The sequence below is a fragment of the Cyprinodon tularosa genome, unplaced genomic scaffold, assembly GCF_016077235.1.
Source record: "Cyprinodon tularosa strain WSP-4 unplaced genomic scaffold, ASM1607723v1 ctg400, whole genome shotgun sequence".
NCBI classification, from domain to species: Eukaryota; Metazoa; Chordata; class Actinopteri; order Cyprinodontiformes; family Cyprinodontidae; genus Cyprinodon; species Cyprinodon tularosa.
The window spans coordinates 324,623-330,622 of NW_024039120.1; positions in this window are offsets into that span (position 1 = coordinate 324,623).

A 6,000-nucleotide genomic window follows, 5' to 3' on the forward strand; every position below is an offset into this window, starting at 1 on the left:
ATACTTGTTTTCACGCTTGAAGCAGCTGGGGCAGTTAAAAAAGTTTCCTAACCATTTCTATATGTACTTAAATGAAAAATGCGTGAAATGAAACAAAGTCTTTTAAATTAGACTCGGCTCTGATTGTAGTGGAATGCATTTTATACCTCAGTGGTTTGAATTCTGCAGTTCTGGGCCATGGTCAGGGGGGTGGTTGTGGGGCGAACATAATTATAAAAGCTAGTCAAGCCTAACAAAACAGTGCTTAGAGTCTGTACAACTAATGCTGCCAAGTGACCCTTTTTTGTCACTCCTTTAATTCTCAGCCTACCACAAATGGGCAGGAATTAGTTTATTGTAAACAGTGGGGGTAGAGCTATAGGAGGACAAAAACAGCTACTAAGTCATTGTGTCTTAAAAGAGAAGGGTAGTGAATCTAATCTTCCCAGTTTATAAAAAACTCATTTGATTTGCTTTTTTTAACAAAAACATTTTCTTGGAAAAGGAGAGGTAAAGTGCATCAATGCTTTTACTGGAATATATATATATCATTTTAATCAATGCTGCTACTTATAGGAAGGTTAAGGCTAAGGTGACATTCTACTTGAATAACTGCCACAACTTAAATGATTTGTGAAATTCATTGCCAGGGGTTGTATTTGGCAAAGGTGATATTGGATGGATATAATCTAGATCCTGTAACACATTTACCAACCTGATTTTTAAGATTACAAAAGTGGTAAGGATCCGCACGGGATACACAAACCACCTGGATAAGAGAGGTTTATAACTGTATTAGTATGCAGCCAATGGCTTGTTCAACCGCACACATACACAATATACAAGAAACTTTAGCTAGAGCTAACAGATTTCAAATTGTAATATGATACAACACTGCAGAAAACCTCACTATGTTATTGGATTGAAGTATTAATGGCCATCTTGGGCACATACCATCTGTCTCTGGGAATCAATCTGTCACATCCACCCTATTACACAGTATAAATGAACAGGAGCAAGAAAAGATGAAGTGGGAAAATGTGTAGCCCCTGCCTGAGGGGCTGAACTCTGGTTAAGGCTAGATTTAAAATATATGCTACTTTATCATAACAGCTTCTAAAAAGTTATGAATGTTGTGAAATTTGAACATATGAACTCAAAATCGGATTAACTTAATGAAAACCAACCTAATCCAATACTAAATGCTTCACTTGCTGTAATGCCTGAAATTATAATAATTTTCAGGGTTTCCTTTAGGTATTTTTTAACAGTAGTGGGCTTACAAGAAACCTCATGTCGCCCTTGTTAAAATGCAACACATAAAACTATGTATGTAAATTGAGATTTTAAGCTAGTCTACAGATAAAACAAGACTGCATCAAAAACTCAATTTAAATTATATTTATGTCCCACTCTGTAATCTAGGGGGGAATCATTGTGTAAGGAAGTTTAGTACATGTGTTCTTCATTTTATTAGGAAAACAGAGCAAAAATCCTCTCTGTTCTCTTTGCTCTGACTGGATGCGGGCCTTTCGGGACATGGCAGCTATAGCTGCCTGTGCCTGTAAGACAGTGGCTAGGGTAGTAGAGAAGAACTCAAAACAGGTTTTGATGATGTTTTGAAACAGTAACAGTAGAACGGTTGCTGTTTAATGGGAAGTTGCTAAACTCACTTAAAAAACCTGAAAAAACAATAGATCTTTTTTTTTTTTTAAGTTGCTAGTGGGGTCTGAAAAGTTCCACAATGTAGCGAATAAGCTACTAAATTGACTGCCATCCCTAGTGCGGCTGAGCAGCCTAGGGCAGCGCAGTGTAGTAATCTTCATACATTACCTGATAGGAGCCAGCAGTGTTGATTTGTCAAAATAAAATACATTTTAGCAATTCATTATATTTAAATTCTAACTAAAACCTTATTATGATTACAATGAATGTGAAAATCTACATTATGCCAAATCATATGCTTTACATTGTTTTAATTTTTTTTTTTTCCCCTCGGAAGCTGTGTCTTTTTTTGTGCTGTGAGGATGTACCACAATCACTTACATGGAGAAAAAAAAAACCTGAAAAGAAATGGGACATAACAACACCTTAAAAAATAAAGCACTACCAATTTTTTTATTTTATTTGTTAAAATAGCTCTAAGCTGCCTTCAAATGTTCCTGAATGTATCCTCAGATGTAGAATAAAAATCCATCCATCCATCCATCCATCCATCCATCCATCCATCCATCCATCCATCCATCCATCCATCCATCCATCCATCCATCCAGCCAGCCAGCCAGCCAGCCAGCCAGCCAGCCAGCCAGCCAGCCAGCCAGCCAGCCAGCCAGCCAGCCAGCCAGCCATTTGCATCACGCTTATCCAAAGTGGGGTTGCAAGGTGTCCTGGTGTCTATGTCCAGCTGTCAACAGGCGAGAGGCGGGATAAACCCTGGAAAGGTCACCAGTCCATCACAGGGCAACACAGAGACAAACAGGACAAACAACCATTCATACACACACATCTAACGAGAATTTAGAGAAGCAAATTAACCTAACAGCCATGTTTTTTGGACTGTGGAAGGAAGCCAGAGTACCCGGAGAGAACCCACGCATGCACAGGGAGAACATGCAGAAAGAACCCCAGGCAGGACAAGACAAGACTAAAAATCAGTTAATCCAAATAAACAAAAGAAAACATCAGTGTGAAAAGAGGAACAGAAATGTGTGCTAGCTAAAATCTGGATTTGATGTTATAAAAAAAAAAAAAAAAAAAAACACATGACAGTGAGTACAGTAGTGAAACAATATTGAAATTGATGTGCTTTCTGTACATTCATGATTCTGTAGGTATTTCAAATGAGTGACGAAAAGCTTAGGAGATAATAATGGCTGTGATATTTAGCTGTAGCTCTAGAAAGGACTCAAACCGACTTGAGAAGAGTTGAATGATAACAGCAGAGCTCTAAGGAGTCCTCTAATTGCAGGTCAGACTCCCTAATTCAGAATTAGCACATCCAAGAAGAATTTGATGCGTTAAAAACAGCTGTGGCATATCTCGACATAAAAGGTAAGATTAGAGGCTATACTAGCCATTTGGGGGCCCTGGGCAGAAGTAGGGTATGGTGCCTTCCACATGGAAATGAACAAAAATACAGTATTTTTCATTTCTTTTTTTTTTTCAATTTTCAAAATATCTGTCTCAAAATGAATGTTTTGAACGAATAATATGAAAAAGACAAGGAGGGAAAACATGCTGCTGTCTTTTCCTTAGTTCCCCGAATAATCGATCCATGAAAAACATTAATTTAACTAATATGTAAACTTCAAGCCTAGTTGAAGACATGATGCATCTTGCAGACAACAAAAACATGCAGATAGAGATAAAAAAAAAAAAAAAAACTTTTTCTAAATTTTGTAAATGTCATTTTTTCAGTTTCTCACCAATTTTTTGTTTTGTTTGTGGTATCCTGAAAGTTGGCCTTGTAATTCTTTGGACATCTGTAACATGTTTGTCTATGAAATGCACACATGTAACACAATTATTGTAATGCAGTGCTGCAAATTATACATAGAAAAAGTGTAGATCTATTTAGATTTAATATTAAGATTAAGAATGGATATTTAGATGCAGATTATACATTTAGATTTACGATATTTATGTCGATATAGATTGAAGATATATTTATTTAAACATATACATTTAAGATATATATTTAGATTCAAAATCTAAACATAGGATATACCTTCAAGATTCACTAATAAAATAACATATTTACACACACATATTTTATATATATATATATATATATATATATATATATATATATATATATATATATATATATATATATATATATATATATATATATATATATATATATTATATTATATATGTATAATGAAATAAAAAAACATGTGTAGTGCTGTAAATATATAAAAAGAGAGAGAGAGAGAGAGAGAGAGAGAGAGAGAGAGAGAGAGAGAGAGAGAGAGAGAGAGAGAGAAAATAAAAACTTATTCAAATCAAACCACCTCTGAAGTAGTTTAGCAATATTCTGGACAACAATAGCATCAGCAAAGTTTTGACTGAAGGATATACTCCAAAAGGAAGATCATTTCCACTGTAGCAAAATGGATAGTTAAACAAATCCTTAAAACTACACATGTTTTTTCAAATTTCATTTATTATGTGTTTTAGGTAGCATTAGCATCTTGAAACCTAACATGGCAACCTTTGCATTTCTTGTTTACTGGCATCAACCTTGTAAAGCTCTTGCTTACAGTGCACAAAGGGGATGATACGAATCATCTGAATGGTTTCTTGTCTGATAATGAATGTATGTAATGCTTTTTTTAAATTACCTGAAAAACAACTTTGTAATATACACTGTTGGAGGGCAATTTCAGCAAAAAGCCACTTTTTCCCATGAGCAGTCACCTTCCACCAGTTACTAGGCTTGTTGCCTAGTAACTGGTTAAATCAGGTAAAAAAGCATAAATAATCAACATTATAAAGTGAAAAGCTTATGCCTCAAAACATGTAACTTCTTTAACAGCTGTATATTTCAAAACCAGCATATTTGAGCAGTAAAGTAATATAGAGGATAGCAAATTCTAGAGAAGGACAAAGACCCAGTGGTGTGAGGACTCTAACTTGGCATCATCATTGAGTAGATACACTCATCCTAAGTGCTGGTCCTAAGACGCCTTATTTATACACTTTTACAGATATATATATTTCAACCTAGAGAGACTCACACAGAGCAACAGTTGGAATAAGGAACGTTTTTTCAAACTAAGAGAGTCCTTTGGCGCTCGTACTACAGCTCTTTAGCGCTATTTCTCATTGATTGCAATGTACAACATCTTTATTTTAATCTAAGTCTAACTTATTAATATAATGGTCCTTAATGCAATACCCACTACATTTATGATTTCACGAATGGAACCTGGTCTCTTCTTCCTTCAGGCTCATAAACCTCCACGTGTGAGGCTGATGACGTCTGACCACATTTGTTGTCTAAATGTTACAAATAACTACAAATTACTGTGCCACAGCACTGACCTTATTAGGCTGGGAACAATGGCACTCACACATTTTTGGACTTCCTTTGGGGCAATGTCGAGCCTTTGATGATATATAATGCCACTTGGCAGGCAAGTTAATTATAAGCTGGCCTCCAACCCTCGGCATTGGTGAAGTCCAATATGTGAGGGCAATGCACAGTTGTTCTGCGTTTGTGTGTGTGTGTGTCTGCAGTGTAGGAAAGCACTGTTATCTAAACTGTCAGAGTCACTTTCAAAAGACTTGGTGATACACAATCACTGTTCTCATCTTTTATGCATACACATTTAAAAGGAGGGTACACGATGCACACACTGCTGCAGATGCTACCACACAACTGCTGGGAAAAGGCTAACTATGACAGACTGCCACATACAGAACACCACCACACTGGCAGAAAGTGCCTCGGCAAGACACATTCACATGAAGTTACTACAAATACTTAGAAAGTCTTTTAATACTTATTTATTTTCAAAAAAATCAAAAGTCTTAAATATAATTTAGGGTGTTCTAAATCCAGCTGTCTGAATTTGAAGGATGTCTGTGAAGAAATCTGCCAAGAAATCAGGAAGAGAAGAGTGAGCATCCACTAGTTTTGTTTTTCCTTTGGTTACATTGCGTTCAGTTTCCAGATGTGTACACGTTTCAAGTTTAAACACTTTATGCCACTATAAACACCATAAAAATGTATGGAGAAAAATTAGTTTGAAAATTATTGTAAGTTAAGGACATCTTTCAAAATTTTGACTTTAAAGATTTCGAGCCTAATTTACAATATCTATCAAAAAGTTCTGCTTGCATTTGCAGACATGGATTTTTTTTAAAGATTTGATCTTAAAATAAATCTGAATTTTTTTGAACAATTCTTTTTTAGCCACTGATATTGTAATTTTAGTTAATTACAAATTGCATTTAAAGATAACATTATCTATGTTTCTGGGTGTGGGGCTTCCTTTGAAGGGTGGAGTGAAG